The sequence below is a fragment of the Hevea brasiliensis genome, chromosome 5, assembly GCF_030052815.1.
Source record: "Hevea brasiliensis isolate MT/VB/25A 57/8 chromosome 5, ASM3005281v1, whole genome shotgun sequence".
Classification (NCBI taxonomy): Eukaryota; Viridiplantae; Streptophyta; class Magnoliopsida; order Malpighiales; family Euphorbiaceae; genus Hevea; species Hevea brasiliensis.
In genome coordinates this window covers 81,554,809-81,576,513 of record NC_079497.1, presented here as the reverse complement: position 1 = coordinate 81,576,513, position 21,705 = coordinate 81,554,809, and the positions used below count along the sequence as shown (strand labels likewise).

The 21,705-nt window shown below is 35.7% G+C and overlaps 1 non-coding gene across 1 annotated transcript; it reads right to left on the bottom strand.

The window, feature by feature from the left end:
• Window positions 1–2,101: 2,101 nt before the first annotated feature.
• Window positions 2,102–2,208, bottom strand: LOC131180472 (small nucleolar RNA R71). The gene has a single exon (XR_009149242.1). It is a non-coding gene; the product is annotated as a small nucleolar RNA R71 (small nucleolar RNA).
• Window positions 2,209–21,705: the final 19,497 nt, after the last annotated feature.

Below are 21,705 nucleotides of genomic sequence, written 5' to 3'. Positions count from 1 at the left end.
TTGGATGAAGTTCAAAAGTATAAGAGTACAATAGAAACCTTGAAAAAACAAAAAGGGAAGAGAAGTGTTGCTTATACACTTTACACGGGTCGTGTAAGCAAAGACACAGACCCATGTAACCTGCTACCAAGGGAAAGCTGAAAAAGACAAAGAAGAAACACAGTACACGGGCCATGTAATCAGACCTATGTAAATCATAGAAACCCGTGTAAGTCTCTGCCTGGCTAGGTTTAAAGAATTCTCTGAAGAATAAAAGTACACGGGTTGTGTACTTGGACCCGTGTAACTAGCTGCGTCCCGTGTAATCTTCTGTGACATCGCAAGATGCAAACCTTCAGAACTCCAGTTAGTTACATGGCCCTGGGCCGTATAGTGATACACAGGCCATGTATCATGTGGCAGCTAGTTTCCTGATTTGATTCCAGCTCCAGTCTTTTACACTCAGAACACACTTTTAATGCCTTAAGGACTCTGAAAACCTAACCCTAGGCCATTTAATATAAATAGAGGCTATAGATAACAGAGAAAAAAGAGGAGAGGGGAAATCCCAGAGCCGTTATAATCACTTTCTCACAGCTGTCTAGAGGAGTAGGACATCAGTATCAAGGAGGAGCCTTCAACCGAAGTTCCACAAGATCAAAGCTGCAGATCCTCTTCGATTCTTTTGTCCTGTTTCTTTTAGAGGATTTTTATTGTCCCTTACTTTATTTTTATCATTTTTGCTGAACTCACCATGAGTGAGTAATTTTCATATTCTAGAATTAGGAGAGTAATGCTTGTAATCATTATTATGGACAAACATTAAGTTTTGTTTATTAGATTTGAGATTTGTTCGTTGATTTAATTTCTTGTGATCTTAATGTATGCTAAGTGTTGGTACCCACTTAATATTGATTACAGATATTAATTGAAGGACTAAAAGGTAAAGATTAATATTAGAAAAATTAAGATTTTAAACCTAGAAAATCTGATCTAGAGATAGGCTGATAACCTTTGTGGAATTCCGAAGTTACTAAAAGATCTTAAAGGGTTTTAATTAATTTAGTTACCACGAAAGTAGGGTTTAGGTTAATTAAAATACACCTTAGGTGCCTTGCGAGAGGACTTAGGATATCTTAGGATTAATTTCCATCAAGGCAAATGATTCTCAATCCAGTAAATAGACAAGATTACATCCATAGTAAGATTAAAGTGTGAAATCTTAATTTCAGAATTATTTCAAAATAGACTATTCCATTTTAAGTTTGTTATATTTTTTTTATTCTAGTATTTAAACTAGACAAGTTTCATTCCTTCATTTTATTCGACAGCCTAGACAGCTAAATTCACTATGTAGTTTGGTATTTACTAATTAAATTCCTCGTGGGACGATACTCTACTCACTACTTTATTACTTGTTCATGATCCGTGCACTTGCGGGGTTGTAAAACCAGCAAACAAGTTTTTAGCGCCATTGCTGGGGAGTTTTAATTTTAGTAATATTAGGCGATAAGTAATTTAGCTGATTTAGGCATTTTCATTTATTGTTTAATTTTGTTTAAATTGTTTTATTCTCTTATTCTTTCTCAGGTGATTGGTTTGGCACATGACTAAAACGAGACTAGAGGAAGAAGTCTTTGATTTGGATCCAAAGATAGACAGCACCCTATGAACTATTAGGAGGGAGAGGAAACGTGAATAACAAGATCAAAGAAATCCAGAAATTCTAAATATGGCCAATAATAATAACAACAGGCCAAGACTCTTGAAGGATTACGGAGCTCTCTCTATACAAGGATTCCAACCTAGTGTTACAAGACCCACAGTGGATGCTAATAATTTTGAATTAAAATTGGCATGGCTCCAGATGATCCAACAGACCCAGTTTGGGGGTTCACCAATAGAAGATCCACACTACCACCTCCAGTTCTTTCTTGCCCTTTGTGACACATTCAAGATGAATGGAGTTTCTGATAAAGCCATAAGACTCAGATCATTTCCATTTTCCCTTCGAGATAGAGCAAGGAAGTGGTTACTTTCTCAACTAGCTAGAATATTTACCACTTGGGAAGACCTCTCACAAGCTTTTCTAGCACGGTACTTTCCACCTGTAAAGACTGTAAAGTTGAGAGTTAAACTCAACACCTTTAGGCAAAGGGAAGGTGAATTACTCTATGATGCATGGGAGAGATATAAGGACCTACAGAGAGAATGCCCGCACCATGGCATAGAAGATTGACTCCTGATTGAAAACTTCTATAATGGGCTACTGCCCTCTACAATGAGCATAGTAGATTCAGTAATAGAAGGTGACCTAATGGAGAAAACAGTGGATCAAGCACTTGAACTTCTGGAGAGGGTCGCATATCACAATTACGAGTGGTCAAATAAAAGGGGGAATATAAGGAAAACAATAGGGATCCTAGAAGTGGATGCCCTAAGCACGATAAATGCTCAATTTGAGCAGCTCACAAAGAGGCTTGATAAAATAAAAGCCAATGCTACAGGGATGAATAGTCAACACGATGACAGCTATGGAGGAGGATACATGGGTTTCAGAGTATAACAGCTTTAGTGAACTCCCCACAGAACAGATGAACTATGTGAATAATGGAGGGAACTTCAACCAGAGACAACCCCACAATCCATATTCAAATACATATAACCCTAGATGGAGGAACCACCCAAATTTCTTATGGTCAAATTCACAGAATCAGCTAATGAATAAACAGCAAGGATATAAACCACCAGCACCCCCAGGATTTCAGAACAGGGGACAAAACCCTACACAACCACCGCCACCCCCTCAGAGCCAACAGCTTGAACCAAGGTCGACTATGGAATCCATGATGGAATGCTTCCTAGCAGCCCAGCAACAGCAAAATGAAATGATCAAACAGCTAGCTTCCAGAATGGACCAACTTGCCACCCATAACAAGATGCTTGAAAATCAAACTACTCAGCAAGCAAGCTCTTTAAGCAAACCTGCTGGTAAGCTACCTAGTCAATTGGAGATGAACCCAAGAGAGCATTCTAAGGTAGTTACATTGAGGAGTGGAAGGATTTTAGAATAGTAAGAGGAAGAACCAACTGAGAGGACCTCTGATAAATCTAAAAACCAAACAGAGGAGAAAAAGGAAGAAGCTAAAGAGAAGCATGAAGAGGAAGCAAGGAAGGAAAAGAAGCTACCAGAACCATATCAGCCTCCTCTATGCTTTCCTCAGAGATTCCAGAAAGCCAAATTGGATAAGCAATTTGGAAAGTTTTTAGAAGTTTTGCAGAAACGCTATATAAACATTCCTTTCATAGAAGCACTCTCTCAAATGCCATCTTATGCCAAGTTCCTCAAAGACATTTTATCAAAGAAAAGAAGGCTGGAGGACTATGAGACTGTTGCTCTTATAGAAGAATGTAGTGCCATATTATAGAACAAGCTGCCACCAAAACTTAAGGATCCAGGAAGCTTCTCCATACCTTATCTTATTGGTAACATGAATATAGACAAAGCCCTCTGTGATCTAGGTGCAAGAGTGAGTTTAATGCCTTTGTCAATATGTAAAAAGCTTGATGTGGGGGAACTTAAGCCTGCAACAATTTCATTACAACTAGCTGATCAATCTATGAAATACCCTGTGGGCATTCTAGAAAACATCCCTATCAAGGTGGGAAAATTCTTTATCCCAGTTGATTTTGTTGTACTGGAAATGGAGGAGGATGTCCAAATCCCTATAATCCTGGGAAGACCTTTTTTAGCAACTGCTAGAGCTATCATAGACGTTAGGAACGGACAGTTAACTCTTAAGGTAGGAGATGAAAAAGTGGAGTTCAACTTGTTCAGCGCAATGAAACACAAACTTGAACCTGATGAATGCTTCAAGGTTGATATAATTGACAAACAAGTTGAAGAGGAATTCATTAAAACACACCCTGAAAATCCTCTAGGAGCATCCATCATTCACAGCCACACAGCAGAGAAGGAGAACACAAAAATTGCAGCTTGTGCGCAATCCTTGATAGCTAATCCACCCCTACTATTGGCTCAAGTTTTCGCTATAGGAGAGTTAAAGCAAGAACATCCGAAAGGCAAGCTTTAGGAATGCACCAAATAGGTAGAATTGAAACCTCTTCTCTCTACACTAAGGTACGCATTCCTGGACTCAAATTTTGAATATCCTGTTATTATCAATGCCAGTCTATCTGAAATAGAAGAGAAAAAATTGCTAAGGGTACTTAGGACCCATAGCAAGAGCATAGGGTATAAAATAGAAGACTTGAAAGGGATTAATCCTTCCATTTGCATGCATAGGATACCTATGGAAGAAAACAGTAAACCCACTATTGAACATCAAAGAAGACTTAAACCAAACATGAAAGAAGTAGTAAAAAGGAAATTCTAAAACTATTAGATGCAGGTATTATATACCCGATCTCTAATAGCAAATGGGTTAGTCCAATACATGTAGTGCCTAAGAAAGGTGGGATTACTATCATTCAAAATGCAAATAATGAACTAATCCTTACTAGGGTAGTTACTAGTTAGCACATGTGCGTAGATTATAGGAAATTGAATAGTGCCACCAAAAAATACCATTTTCCTCTTCCTTTCATAGACCAAACATTAGAAAGATTAGTAAACATTCCTACTTCTACTATCTAGATGGGTATTCGGGATTTTTCCAAATTCCTATTCACCCAGAAGACCAAGAAAAGACCACATTCACATGTTCTTACGAAACATTTGCATATAGAAGAATGCCCTTTGGTCTTTGTAATGTCCCCGCTACTTTCCAAAGATGCATTATGGCTATTTTTCATGATTATATTGAAAATATTATGGAGGTTTTTATGGATGATTTTTCTGTCTATGGAACTACATTTGATGATTGCCTAGCTAACTTATCCAAAGTATTACAAAGATGTGAAGAATCAAACCTAGTCCTAAATTAGGAAAAATGCCACTTCATGGTAAGGGAAGGTATAGTTCTGGGACATTTAATATCAGAAATAGGAATTGAAGTTGATAAGGAAAAAATTGAAATCATTGAAAAGATGTAACACCCCTATATGCATAGCCTTGTGCAAATCACTATTCCGATGACCGGTGTCTGTCCGGATAATTAAGAGAATTAGAATAATGTTTAAGTCACTTAGAAAAACCCTGAACAAAAATTAAAAATGATCATAAAAATAGAACATAAAAGGTTAAATGAGCCGGGGGTCATAGCGATGGGCATAAATATGAACTAATGGAGAGAAATCTCCTTGTGTAGGTTGTCCCAGGAAAGGAAGATTTTGTGAATAGAAATGGAAGAGGGAGATAGGGCAAGGTCATCCGGTCTCAGATATGGGGTTATAATTATTTTGATATTGTCATGGATTTTTCGCCTAAAGTCTAGCAAAAAACAGTATTGTATTAGTGTAACAGCAAGGCACAAAGAAAAATTTTGTTCCCCTGAAGGAGATAGGATGCTATGGATGATCATCATAACTTGTAAAATGAAGTTCTAATTAAGACAAGGATAGGATAAGAATAATTGGCCAGGCATTTCTTAGAAAGAGCACAATTTTATTGTGCGGACCATAATAAATAGATTATGATTGGTATAGGACAAGAGAAAAATGACAGTTCTGTATACTCCCTTCTTAGGGTATTAAAGGATAGGTTATAATTCAGTACAAGAGGAAGTAATGATTGTAAATCAGTGAAAAATAAGATATAGGATATCGATAGATAAAAGAAAAAGGTGCAAACGAAAATTGGAATAATTGGCTCAAATGCAATAAAGAAATGCTACGAATATTAGTAAAAGTGTTGACTATAATGGTCAGAGGACCAAATCAAAGTAATATTGAAGTATAGCGGATTTATTAAGGATGATAAGAGGTGCTAAATCATTACTCGACAGTCAAGTTAAGGAAGAAGATAAGATTGAGGAATAAAATAATTGAAGTTAAGTTATGGAATTGAAAAAGAAACAAATAGAACAGTAAGAAATGAGTTAAACAAAAGCAAATAAGATGTTGTAAAATGGCACATAGACCTAGATCCAAAATAAAGTTGGCAAGATAACAGTTATAAATCTATGGCCAATGACTAGATATGTAATTTTAATATGACCACAATGGTCATTCAATAAGGAAACATGAATCGAAATATTAAATAGAACAATAGTAAGAGAAGATTAGTGTTATACACACAAATTAAACATTGCAGTAGATATTTAGAAGTCTTACATAGAATCAAAGAGAAAAAGAGTATAAGAGAAAAAAAACTAAGTTCTCACTTCATAAGATTATATGAGGTCCTAGAAAGAGTGGATCCATCAGCACATAGATTTACTTACTTCTAAAATTGAAATGAATTCAAATTTAACTTATGATAGAAGCTCATAAGGAACTTGGCACACGAGGTGAGCAATCGATATGTAAATATTATTGGCTAAAATGCTACGGACCATCATTCAGATTATGAGGCTACATGGAAATGTGAGAGAGACATGAGAAAATGACACATACAAATGTTTAAGGACTGACAGTGGGCAAAATTTCGAGGTCGAAATTTCTTTTAAGGGGAGGAGAATTGTAACACCCCTATATGCATAGCCCTGTGCAAATCACTGTTCCAGTGACTGGTGTCGGTCCGGACAATTAAGAGAATTAGAATCATGTTTAAGTCACCTAGAAAAACCCTAAACAAAAATTAAAAATGATTACCAAAAAGTTAATTATAAATAAGAAAAATAAAACATAAAAAGTTAAATGAGCTGGGGGTCACAGCGATGGGTGACCGCACCGGGAAGTGACTGTGAGATCAGTCAAAACCCTAAATTCGTATGGGGCATTGTGACACCGCATTCCTAGGAAAAATTGCGAAGCTATGAGAAATGTGAAAATCATAGAAAAAGGTTGAGAACCAAATCAAATAATTAAGTCAGGGTTTTGGAAGAAATACAGTATTATTAGTAAATCGAATCAGACCGACGAGGGGTAAATTGGTCAATTCACCCCTAAAGGTGACTCATGACCTAACTGTCCTATAAAATATAAGAAATGAAAAGTTTGAAGTATGGAATTAAATTAAAGAAGTATGAAAAAACAAAGGAAAAACAAAAAGAAAAGAAAATTGAATTAATGACATCATCCAAATGACCTCACCAATGACATCATAAATAAAATTTATTTAATTAGAAATTGACTAAGTCAAAAGTGAAGATAAAAACAAAGAAAATTTAAAAGAAATTCTCATCTTCTTCAACCCATTTGGCCAGCAACCATCTTCACTCTCTCTCTTTCTATTTTCGTCCTCCATTAAAGCTTGATTTCAAGCTTTTTAAACCCCTCAATTCACCCTAAATTTCCCAAATTCTCCACTTAAACCTTATTATTGCAACTAGAAAAGAAGATTGAAGGAGAAAAGAAAGGAGAAAAGATAGGGAATTGAAGAATTTAATTTCAAAGAGAAGGTTAGTGATTGTTTCCTTCAATTTCTCTTTAAATTCATGTTTATGTAGTTAAACTAGCTTAAAATTGACAAAATAAGGGAATAAATCATGCACCTCTACCCTTATGAAAATTCTGCCAGCATATATGGAGTTGGATTTGCTTGAGTTTGATGAAATTAAATGGATATGTAAGTATAATTAAGGGTGTAGAAGATGAATATACACTTTAATTGCACTAATTGCATGAATTGAGCAAATTAGAAAATTAGGGTTCTTGACCCTTAGGGTTTTAGGGAGAAAATTTGAGAAATTTTAAATTGATGTACTTTGACCTAAATGAGACTCAAAATGGTCAATTGAGACAAATTAGGATGTGTTTGAATGGTTAGAAGTAAAATCAAATTCGGATAGGTAGGGGTCCAATCCTGGATAGCTTGTCCTAGGTCCCTTTCAGGGAATAAAAATGTAATTTTGGCACTCCAATTGGTGTTAGGCTGATTGGAGATGAAATTAGACACATAATACCACAATTTTTGTGTAGAAACCCTGCCTTGAAAGTGACTCCAAGTTAGTGAACAATTAGGTCAAACTTGGAATTGGCACACTACCACTATACAAAAATGACCAAATGAATAGTGTTTGTTCATTTGGCCATAACTTGGTGCAGAAAGGTCCAAATGACCTATATTTTATATGATGGAAAGCTGAGACATAGCACTACAACTTTTATGAAGAACACAAATTCAAATTCTGACCATAACCCATCCGAAAAGGGAGCTGCAGTCGGCACACCAAAACTGCCAGAACCAGAATTGTGCCCAGAATTCTGGGTTGTAACCAATCCGGCCAGCCTTAGAAAAATGGCCATAAATTGAGCTACAAAACTCCAAATGGAGTGATTCAAAAAAGAGAATTAAAACTAAGGCAATAAGGAACAACTTTGATGAAGGATACTTAGTCAAATTCCTACAGTAACCAGACCAGTTGAACAGTAGAAATAGTGACCCAAAACTGAATTTTTGGATTTGCATATAGGGAAAATAGAAATTGAATTGGCAATCAATGCCAACAAAATGGATACCCAAAAAGTGGTATATGAGTGCAATTAGAATTAATAAACCTATTTAGTAGGAAAAAGTCAACATTTTAACTTGAATAGTGCAATGAATAGTGACCAAAAATGCAAAATTCAAAGGATACCATTTTAAGCAAATTTAAGGCTATAATTAAGTAGGCAAGAAATAAATTAATGGATTAATTATGAGATATGGTATTGAAACATTGTAAACTATGTGTTTCAGTTGAAAAAGAGACTGGAAAGGGATCTTCGAAGGAGAAACGAAAATTTGAGTAAATTAGTCGACAAAGAGGTTTGTACACAACTATTTTTTAATTAATTTTGTTCTGAATATTTCATATGATTAAATGATTTTATTTTCCTTATGTATTATGTTTATCAAGTATTGGATTTATTTCAATGATTATTGAAATTGTTCTAGCATGCATAAATTTAGCGTTGTGAAATGGTATTTCAACAATTATTGAGCATTATTGTGGATTGAATAAATTAGTTTTGGAAAAATTATGATAAAATATGTTTTGAATTGTGATGAGCATAAAAATTATTGGATATTGGAATTGACATTAAATTGAATTGTGTTGTGATTTATGCTCACAAAAAGGACAAAAAGATTCATGATATTGTTTTATATCTCACTATAGATGCTAGACTAGGTTATTACCCGTCTCTCTCTTTTGTTGAGAAGACAATGGAGTTAGCTTTGTTTTGATTACCATGGTACGTGCACATACTTAGATTATCCTCCTATTAGAGGTTAGATCTAATTTTTTCATTAGCCCTTTCAGAAGTTGCATTATTGTAATGTGTAATGTGCACGATGATTTGACCTCCCCGACCATAGGGAGTTAGAATCCCGATTTGAACTCCCCGACCATAGGGAGTTAGAATCGCTCTGAAGATGGCCCTTACGGATTAGTCTTGTGACACCCCTTACCCGACTACAGTGTAGCCGAGCAAGTTATGCCACTCAGTGTGCCGGAGCACTCTATTTTATCTGATTTCATTACAGTCCTTGATTTATTTATTCAAAAACTTTATTGAAGATTTAGGCTATTTTTACTTTTATCAAAATCTAACTAAATTAGAAATTTCAAAAATTTTAACGATAATCCGACAAAGTGTCGACTGTAATTTGGACTAACAGTTCTTCTAAACCTGCCAAAGACAATTTCAATATATACTCAATTTCTCAAACTTAATAGTCTCAAAATTTTTCAAACATAATGTATCTCAATACAATATCCAGATTTCTCAGAAATCTCATTAGATTTTCAATATCTCAATATTCACAAGTATAATCTCATTATAACTCAAATTCAATTCACATACTAAAATACTTACTTTGAATAGCTTCCATAATTCATAGGTTAATTACATGAGTTTATTTTGTACAAGATATACAAATAATTTACAATGTGCTAGGAATGAACAATATACATAACATGTATAAAATGAGCCCTATCTACATGCATTGCTGAGGAGGTGACAATCTTGAACTCTTCGACACTACAGATCTGGACTCCAAAAATCTCGATCGACGATCTCTGGTTTTACCTTGATTACTGCGAGGAAGCAATTCCATCGCGCTAAGCATTTCTGCTTAGTGGTGCAATAATATAACCAGAAATAATATATACAAGTAAAGAAAGAAATAAATGATAATTCAGATACTCAAGAATCAATTTAATTTGGTATAGTATTTCTAGTATCAACGATCTTATATACTAGTTTGTTCCTCTTTGGAAGTGCTTAGTTTATAAACTTTTCAGTAATACTAGCAGGTATATAATTTATTCTATCTGTATTGTATTTCAAGTGCATGCAGATTCTGCAATTTATATTTTTGTTATGTTTCTTTTGCTAATCTCTTTTGCTTATTCATTCAATACTTAATTTAATTGTCTTTGGATTTTCATTATACTTAACTTAACTTAGCTGAATTGAATAATACTTTAATTGATGCCCAAGTAACCTATACTAGACGATTGGATGGATAACGGTCGTTGGCCTTTGGACACCATGATGCCGTCAGGCCGTCATACCATGGGACGCAGAACATCAACCACGTATGCAGTCAGTATGGCTAAAGAGCCATGATATCACATAATCGGCATAAAAGCAATGAATACGAGCATAAAAGCCATGGATACGGGCATAAAGCCATGAATACAGGCATAAAGCCTTTCCTTTCGCAGTACTGCTAAAACAATACCCTATTGGCATGCCAAACTATCCAAACCAATCTTGTTAGGAATACAAGGGCATTTAATACTTTAAAATGTTAATATATTGTGCTTTATGACTTCATTATTTCATGATAAATTTCAATCATAATTCATACATTCATTTGATCATTTATATAATCACAATTCATATCAGTTATCCTTTTATACCGTTGTACTCAAAATGCTTCTCCTCTCTACAATAATGAGAACTAATGTCTCATTCATACTTTGATATAGTTCACTTATTCATTCATTATGTTATTCATATTAATCACAATTTTAAACAATGGTTCACATGTACCATTGTACTCAAAACATTTTTCCTTTCTCATTTATACATTCAAGAATCTACTTATGTAATTACAAATTTTATATTTCAAGTTGAGTTACTAATATTTTATGAATTCCATTTGTGATGGGCATATAAGCCCTAACTATCTATTCACATCAGTTAGGTGACTATTTTTTCATGTTTCAAGTAATCCATAAACATTTCATGGATTTCAAATTTATGGCCTTAATTTCTTTTTAACAATTTTGACTAGGATGCATAGTCTACATTTGTCATACAATTCTAAGCATTTAAGCTTAAAATTGGTTCTAGGTCTTCATCTTAATTTACTAATCATTTTGATTACTATTCCCTTACTAGTCAACCAAAATGTTGACTTTTTCATACTTAATGGATATATTAATTCTAATTACACCAAGATCCCACATTTTACGTTTTACCTTCGCTAGTACTAATTGTCAATTGCAATTTAAAGTTCCCTAGATGCATTTCTAAATTTTCATACCTTAATTTGTTCTACCAATCTAGTTATTGTACTTTGTGTCTTTGTATTACTATTCATATTACTATTCACTCAAATTGTTGACTTTTTAATACATAATAAATTTATTAAATCTAAGTTCTCAAAGATACCACATTTTGCATTTCAAATTTGTTGGTATTGGTTGCCAATACCATTTCCAAGCTTATTGGATACTTTTGAATTCTTCAAGTTTTGGTGTCACTATTCACCTCATTGGTCAACAAAAATGTTGACTTTTGGATAGAAAATAGGTACATGGGTTTTGGCATTCCCAATATGCCACATTTTGCATTTAAAACTTGTTAGAATTGATCACCAAATCCATTTCCAAACTTAGCACTAAAGGGCAGAATTTTTAGTTTTTGTACCATAAGTTTACTGTTCCATTAGGGACTGTTACAGTGGAAATTTGAGGAAATGGTAAACATGAAAGTTGTTCCTTATTTTGTCTAGTTGAATTTCTTTTTTTGAATCACTCCATTTGGAGTTTTGTAGCTCAAGTTATGGCCAAAATAAGTTTACTGTTCACGTGCACTGTTCATCTTTGAGATTTTTGGAGTGCAGCAGATTTTTGGTCCAACTTTGGTCAGTAATTTGATCAAGTTAAGTTCATAATTTGGTCTAACTTTCTTCATATGAAATGTTCTACTATGCCTTATCTTTCCATCGGTTCAAGAATCGCCTAAATCTGAGTTTTCTAGAGAGAGTTATAGTCCTCCAAACATTACTGCTCAAATTAAAATCTGCAGAGTTGCGAGTTTGAGCGATGCTTGACTGCCATTTGGGTTAGGTTCTGGTCATAATTTGGGGTAGGTTTCTTCATGAAAGTTGTTTGTCTATGTCTTAACTTGTTTCTGTAAACATTGCAGGTCAATTGACCAAATCTACAGTGAGTTATGGCCAAATGAACAGTTACTTTTCATTTGGTCATTTCTGCAAGGGCTGTTGCAGGGGATCCGGATTGGGGCCAAGTTTTGGTCCTCTTGCTTTGGTCTTTTGGGCATGGTTTCTTCAGCAAAAATGTGTCATTATAAGCTTAGTTTCATGTCCAATTGGCCAAACACCAATTGGACCAACACAGCCCAAGTTATGGCTGTGTAATTGGACTGAATTTTCAGTCCCTCTGCTGCTGTCCTAGGGCAGCCTACATCTTCACTTTGCAATCCTATTTTTCAGTCCAATTCATGGTCAACATATCTAAAATGGTCACTAATTGACCACTAAAATGTCCATTACTCAATTTAAATTCCAAGTCCAATTTTCACCCTTAAAACCCTAATTTCTCATTGCAATTCACCCATACACCTTAGTTACACACTTCCATTACATAAGCTCTAATTCATTCTAAGTCCATCATCAACACTCAATCCTATTCCTTCCTTAGGGCAGCTGAAATCCATGGTAAGCATACACACAAATTTGGTTCATTTAATTCACAAATTCATGTTGATTTCAAGTCCCTAACATGGAAAATAAGGGTTTTAAGTAGATAGGTGCACTAACCTCTTGTAGGGCAGATTTTTCCAAGCTTCAACCTCACTTTCTTTCCTTTTCTAGGCTGCCAAACACTCTCCCAAGATGAGTGGACAAGTTTTAATGAAAGAGGTTTAGGGTTTAGTAGTGGAAACAAGGGAGAAATTAAGCTTTTTGGTTAAACATCAATAGAGGAAGAAGAGGGAGAGGTTTAAAACGTTTTGAAGAAGAAGAAGGCAGCTGGTATTTTAATTCCTTTGGCCTTGTTTATCTCTTTTTATTAGTTAGTAAATTGGTTGTTTAATTGTCATTGGTGGATGCTTTTAAATGACATCACCTTATGTCATAAATAAGCCCATTTTTTTCTCATTTTCTTTTCTTTTCTTCTCTACTTCTTTTTAATTTAATTTTTAGTAATATTTATTCATATTTTATGTCATATTAATTATTTACTCAACTGGACAAGTCGGCCAAAAATCACCTCGGAAGGCGAAATGACCAAAATGCCCTCCGTTTGGCTTAACGGGTCAAAATTGTCTGTACCGATTGAAAAATTTTTCTAAATATTTTCTTGGCATTCTAATGCCATGGGAACCTCAATGACCCTTCTCTGGAGTCCCAAAAATTATTTTACAATTTTTCCCCCGGGTCTAGGGCTCCTCGTTGCGAGAACCGCAACTTCCCTCTGGTTACCCATCGCTTGGGCACCGGCTCATTTAACTTGGTTGTATTTTATTTCTAAAATTTTTACTATATTTTTCTTATTAATATTTGAGTTAATTTTGGTCCTTCACTTTAGTTTAAATATTTTTCCGGACGTTCTAGCTGTCCGGACCGACAACGGTTACCGGAACAGTAGAATGTACGGAGTTGCTACCGGGAGGGTGTTACAAGTCTTGCATAGTTAGTGAGATAAAAAATAGTTTTTGAATAGTAAGGAAGTGTGATTTTAAATGAGATTTGAGCATACTTAATTTTATTAAAATTAATATTTATTTTCATAAATTATTGGAATTACTTTAAATGCCTAGCTATAATTTGATAAATTGAATTTATTGATCAAGGTCATTTAAACAAATGATTTATATTATTTTCAATGAATATTTTGATTTTTGGAATTTTAATGAATTTCAAGATTTCTAAATTATTTGCTATCAAGATTTCTAAATTATTTGCTATAATTTTGTCAATCTATATTGTATTACATTTTAAATTATAGTTGTACACCACTGAGTTCATCACTTAGTGATAGCTTTGTATGCTATTGCAGGTGAAAGTAAATATAGAGCAGCCGAGTGAGATTTCCTATAGCTACACCTTGAAGACACATTCAGATTAGCTCCAGGTATGTCATAGGTATACCCTTGTATATAGATTTTGATGTATGTATGTAATTATATGTATGTAATTTATTTGAGCAGTTGTATAAGAACTTTTATAATATTATTTTGGGTATGTAATTAAAATGTAAATTATTGTAATATTCAAATTTATTTATGAGTTTTGTGATTAATGTAAATAATTAAATTTTTATATTTTGTGAATGATAAATTATTTCCTTTCTGAAATGAGACGTTCAGTGTTGGTTTAAAAATGTGCTGAGTTGATTGCTGCAAATGATTTATTCATTGTTGGGATTGAATTGTGTGGAGAAATGAATTTTATTAGAGTTGTGGTCGAGTAAAAATATTGGGAGTGTGTTTCTTTTAAGGTTTTGAAGAACTGTTTTCTCAAAATACAGCTGGCACTCTGCTGAAATTTTGAAAAAAATTCTTAACACCATATTTTAATCGAGGATTTGATCTATGACCAAAATTTCAAATAAAGGCTTTTTAATAAATATTCAACGTTCCCACCACTATAAAAATGATCGAAAATTGTTTTAAAATCCCTTATAGTAGATTTAATGGGTTACCGGTAGGTGAAGTATGGTAATTCATTAGGTATACTACTGGAACATGTTATACCTTACGAGGAGTAGGGTGTGACAAAAGATGCCACCACCAGCATCAGTCAAAGGAGTACGGAGCTTTTTAGGAAATGCAGGCTTCTATAGAAGATTCATTAAAGATTTTTCCAAAATAGCTAAGCCACTTACCAACTTGTTAAGTCAAAATGTTCCCTTTGATTTTGATAAAAATTGCCTTGTCTCCTTCAACAGGATCAAAGAAACCCTGATTTTAGTACCAATAATGCAACCACCAGATTGGGAGCTACCATTCGAGGTGATGTGCGATGCAAGTGACTATGCAGTTGGAGCAGTGCTTGGGCAAAGAAAAGATAAAAAGCTCCATGCCATTTATTACTCCAGCAAGACACTTGATGACATATAAATCAATTATGCTACCACAAAAAAGGAATTCCTAGCAGTACTGTTTGCAATTGACAAATTCAGATCCTACTTAATTGGGTCAAAAGTCATTGTATTGATAGATCATGCTGCGATCTGGTACCTTTTGAATAAAAAGGAGGCAAAACCAAGGCTGATTCGATAGATTTTACTCCTGCAAGAATTTAACCTTGAAATCAAGGACAAAAAGGGATCCGAAAATGTAGTAGCTAACCATCTCTCTAGGCTGAAACTGGAATACACAAGGGACATTGAGGATTTTCCAATTGATGATTCATTTCCTAATGAGCAATTACTAGCATTCTCTCATGCTCCATGGTATGCTGACTTTATTAATTTTCTTGTACGTAGGGTATTGCCTCCAAACATGACTTATTAGCAAAAGAAGAAATTTTTGCATGATGTGCGGTTCTACATATGGGAGGAGCCTCTGCTGTACAAGAGATGTAATGATGGGCTAATAAGAAGATGCATACCGAAAGAGGAAATAAAGAGCATTCTGCAACATTGCCATTCATTATTATATGGAGGACGCTTTAGCACCACAAAAATAGCAGTCAAAGTTTTGCAAGTAGGGTTTTACTAGCCACATCTGTTTAAGGATGTAAGGTCCTTTGTGCTAGCTTGTGATCAATGCCAAAGAATGGGAAACATTTTAAGAAGGAATGAGATGCCCCTACACAGTATACTTGAGATCGAACTATTTGATGTGTGGGGAATAGACTTCATGGGCCCATTCCCAACTCCCTTTGGAAACAAGTATATCCTAGTTGGCATCGACTATGTGTCAAAATGGCTAGAATCAGTAGCCACACCAACAAATGAGGCAAGAGTGGTAACAAAATTCCTCAGAAAGAACATCTTCACAAGATTTGACTCACCAATAGCGATAATCAGCGATGGCAGTAGTCACTTCTGCAATCGACAATTTGAAAATTTATTGAAGAAATATGGAGTAACTCACAAAATGGCAACTCCTTACCATCCTCAAATCAGCGGCCATGTAGAAATTTCAAATCGGGAGCAAAAACATATCCTTGAGAAAATAGTCAATCGCTCAAGGAAAGACTAGTCCATGAAACTAAATGATGCATTATGGGCATACTGCACTGCATATAAAACTCCAATTAGAACAACACCCTTCTACTTGGTCTATGGGAAGGCCTGCCACTTACCCGTCGAACTTGAACACAAAGCCTATTGGGCCATCCAAACCCTAAACTATGACCTAAAAGCTGCTGGCAAAAAAAGACTTCTATAGCTCAATGAGCTGGAGGAGATCAGATAGAATGCCTATGAAAATGCCAGGATCTTCAAGGACAAATTCAAAAGATGGCACGATAGGCACATCTCAAGGAAGGAAATCAAAGAAGGAGATCTTGTCCTGTTGTTCAACTCCAGATTGAAACTCTTTCCAGGGAAGCTGAAATCAAGATGGTCTGGACCTTTTAAGGTAACCCAAGTCTTCCTGCATGGAGCAGTAGATGTGTAGAGTGAAACCTCAGGCGCATTTGAAGTCAATAGGTAGGGGCTGAAGCCTTACTTTCAGGGAGAACCCATAGAGAAGGGAGTCAATTACACTTTTAACAACCCTCCGAACAGACTATGAACAATAAAAGCAGAGTCCAGCTCAAGACTATAAACAAGTACTTTTTAGGAGGCAACCCAAATTTTTCTAAATTTTCCTTCTTTTTCTTTCTTATTTTGATTTTTGTTCTATATTTATTCGTGTTTTATTTTGCAGGAACCCCAAGATATCAATTCTGGAAAAGTAAGGAACTGAAAGCAAGAGAGGAGAGGAATCGTCAAGTCAAAACCACACAAGAGAAAATTGAACAAAACTGGGGAAGTAATCATGTTGTTAATTCTTGCATTCATCTCATTTATGTAAATAAGAATGGTCTGAGCACTTGATTTTTTTTTAAAAAAAAAAATGAAAAGGCAGAAAGTTACACGGGCCGTGTAATAATTTACACACCTTGTGTAACATTCTAGAGCCTAGGAATAAGGCTACATAAGGCTACAGGAAGTTACATAGGTCCCCAATGTAATTTGCACAGGCCGTGTAACATATTCAGCAAGACAACTTGAAAGACAGGAAGTTACACGAGTCCCTAAGCTAATTTACATGGACTGTGTATCTTAGCAGAAGTAAAAATTTTCAGACAAAAAATTACATGGGCCTACATGTCAGGACCCGTGTAGTGATACACGACCCATGTATCATGTTGTAGATTCGACTCCTGAAGTGCGAAATGCGCAAAACGAAGGGTCACAATGACCCTTTAAATTCACTTCTCGTCCTTAAACTGTTCCTCATGCTAAAATCCTTCCTCTCCACTTTTTCTAGCCTATAAAAACCTCTCAAATCTCCTCTCCCCTCACCAAACCCTAGCTTTCCCTCTCCCAAAGTCACCAATGGCTCCTACAAAGAGACCAGCAAGAAGAATAGGCTCTCCCTCAAGATAAGGAAGCAACTCCTCACCCTCACCCCCTCAGCCATCACCACAATGCCCAAGAATAAGGGTAGCACCACCTCCACTAGCTCCATAACCTCCACTGCAACCCCAACAGCCACTATAGCTGGAATTCTCCATCACTTGGGGATTCCGTGATGACACCCACAGAGATCTATGCACCCAGCTTCTCACCCAAAAATAATCTCCACAAAATATACGGATTTTTGGCTGCTGGAACAAATAGGGCTGCAAGATGAAATCAACGGACTCCTTGATAGCATTGGGTGGACAAGATTGGCCCAACTCTAATTTTCTGCCTATCGGGACACCACACTAGAGTTTTTGGGGAGCTTCAGAGCCACTTTATGGCCCACTGATAAGGCGAATAGGGGCAGAATTGAATTTTGGCTCCTTGGTGTCAACCGGGTAATGAATATGGATGAGTTTAATGCCATCTTCAGATTTAATAGCACCGGACACTAAGAGATCCCACGAAATTGGATGGTCTACAACAGTATTGACTTTTGGCATTCTATAGCCCCGAACACAGAGCCTTGCAACTCCAGCAAGTCAAAATCTATAGGTATCACCAGTCCTGCTTTGCGTTACATGCACAGATTAGCTGCACACACTATCATGGATTGCAGTGACAGCTTAGGTGTAGTGAATGCCAACGAACTCTTCTTCCTTTGATGTATGGTTACCGAGCAGCGCTGCAATACTGGATTCTTCTCCTACAACCACCTTCGTTGCCTATCTTACTAGCCTACTGGGCAAATCGTGCTTGGTGGCCTTATCACAGCCATCACACTCCACTTCAGATTCGTTCTAGGTCATCATAGGCTGCGCTCTATCACCGGGACCTCAAAGATCGATCAAACCATCTGCGTATCCATGGGGATATGTAAGAAGGTCAACAACACCTGCTACCTGATTGACATAGAAGGGAATGTCATCCCTAGGAGAGACAAAGCATGAGAAGGCCTTGGTGAACCCTTACATGATCAAGAGGAAGCCCAAGAGCCACTCTATTATGAGTCTCTCGCTCGAGTGCCTCGATATACACCACCACCTGCAGACTCGGTCATGGCATACCTACTGCGTATGGAGACCATGCTAAACAAAAGAATGTAAGCACTCAAGGATAGCCTCCAGAAAGCCCATAACAAACTGGACATGATATTGGGAGGCTCGATGAAGACGGACCATCGTCACCATCAGAGACCTTTTGGAGTTAGGACTATAGGATAGCTTCTTTATTGTATAATTTCATATACCTTAGTCCTAAACTACATTCTCAAGTCTATTTTACTTGCTTTTTGTTCAAACCTCAAATTCTTAATACATAATATGCATTCTCATAATTTCTGTGCTATCTTTAATTTTGCATATTCTGTTGACATTGAGAACAATGTCTGATTTGAGTTTAAGGGACAAGGTATCATTACATTGCTTAAAGTTATCTATATTATACTTGTGTATCAAAATTCTAAAAAAATTTTGCAAATTTTGAACCTTGAGTTTCTAAAACTTAGAACTATAACTAAAAATTCTAGTGAGCTAATAATTGAACTCCACAGAATAGAGGAATGAATGTATTTGGATAGGCAAAAAGGACTTTAATTTGTTGTCTATGAAAAACCTAATCACCTTAATAGAGCTAGACTAATTAAACCCCTTCATAGCTATTAATTTGTCACATTAGACTTGTAAAGTTAGGAGAAAATTTTTGAAATACAGAAAAAAAAAGTTGCCTTATTAGCTTTAAAACATGTCTCTTGGACCTATCGAGGCGAAATTTTAGCATATGCTTGATGAAGAGATGATTAAGGCATTCTTTGATATAGCCTTATTAAGCCTTGACCACCCTAGTCACAATATATCCATTGTAACCAATTTGAGCCTATACTTTTACCTATATGATTTTCCTTGTTTACCCGCAACTATTTACCTAGCCCCTAACCTAAACTCTCACCTCACCCTTCTGAGGAAGCCCAGTGTATGAAGGATAGGTATACCATGTATGAAAAGAAAGTATGAGGAGAAAATACAAAAACCAAGGAAAATGCAAGTGTACAATCAAATCAAAGAATGTTTTGCCTTTTCAACCCAACAAAAGCAATGAGTTTGGGGGAGAGGACAAAAGGACTTGAATAAAAAAAAAATGAGAAAGAAGGAAAAGTCCCAAGATAAGTATCATGAAAGCAAGCTTAGTGATACACTTGTATTATATAGATGTTTTTAAGTATAATTGTATAATATTTCATAGCATTTAGAATGGTAATCTCATGCATAACCATTAATTTCATTAACTTCTATAAATTCCATTGCAAAGCTCTAAATTTTATGTTTTCTGCATCATTTCAGGTGTTTGGGTGAAGTCCCAGGGCATAAGAGTGCGGAGGGAAACTTGGAAAGGCCGAAGGATTGAGAAAAGCTACTGATACACATTATATGGGTCATGTAAGCAAAGCCATAGACCCATGTAACCTACTGCCAGAAGAAAGCTAGAGAGCCAAAGAAGAAGCAAAAGTACACGGGTCATGTAATTAGACCCGTGTAAGGTATGGAGACCCGTGTAAGTCTCTGTCGAGCATAAGCTTGATGAAATTCTATAAGAACAAAAGAACAAGGGCTGTGTAACCAGGCCTGTCGACCCAACGCGGACTTGTGTAAACTCCTGTGCCAATGCAAGATGTAACCATTCAACTCCAGCAAGTTACACGGCCCTGGGCTGTGTAGTGACACACGGGCCTTGTACCATGCAGTAGCCAGTTTCCTAATCTGAATACCAGCTCTTGTTTACACACTCCAAACAGACTCCTAATGCTTTTGGGATTTTAATGACCTAACCTGTAACATCCTCCCTGTATGTGTTCTGTAAGTTCTATTGCTCCGGTGACCTAATGTCAGTCCGGGCAAGTTAGAATGTCTGGAACTACACTTCGGTGATAGTAAACAGACATATAATGATGAAATAAATAAAAAGAAATATAAGAAAAAAATTAAAGAAAAATGAAAGAGAAAAAAATAAAACTAGGTTAAACGAGCCGGCATCATAACGATGGGTGACCGCACCGGAAAGTTATGGCGAAGGCAATTGCTGACCCCAGGACTGCGGGGAACCCTCAGAATTAAATTTCAAGACATAATTAAAGGTTTATTGAAATGTAATTGACACTAGAAATATAAAAGAAAAATGAAAAATCGAGAAATAGACAAAAATCGGTGTTACCGAAAAATCAGGAATACAACTCGAAGCGAGGCATTTTGATCATTTGACACCTAGAGTCACCTTTTGACCTCAATGTCGATTAAAAAATAAATGATATTATACTTTTAAAATGTCATAAAAAATAAAAATGAGATACATAATATAAATAAAGAAAGAATGGTGGTTAAAGTGTAAATGGTAAAACTTTAAATCATTAAACATGAAACAAATGGTTTAATGCTCCACTAACTCCTAATTTGGAACACATAAGGGACTTTGGGACAGCAGATCCCACTCATTTCATCTTCTTCTTCTACAATCATCTTCTTGCCGAAATGGAGCTCTCCACTAAAACCTCCATGGATGCACACATTGAAGCTTTCTCTCTCCATCATCAAGCCATAATTTCTGCAATTGTTCTTCATTAAAGTTGATCTACACATCTTGGGAAACCTTTAAGCAAGAAAAAGTAGAGTAAATTCTAAGGTTTTATCAAGGTAAAGTTGAGTTAAGTGTCCAAATCCCCTCCCTTACTTTAGTAAACTTCATGTTTAGGTTGAGGTGAGTTGAATGGTGAGGAGAATGGAAGAATTTATTGGGTTATGGTATTGTTTAATTTTGGCAGCCATGAGAACCTATGTTGCTTGAGTTTTTCTTAACTCTAATA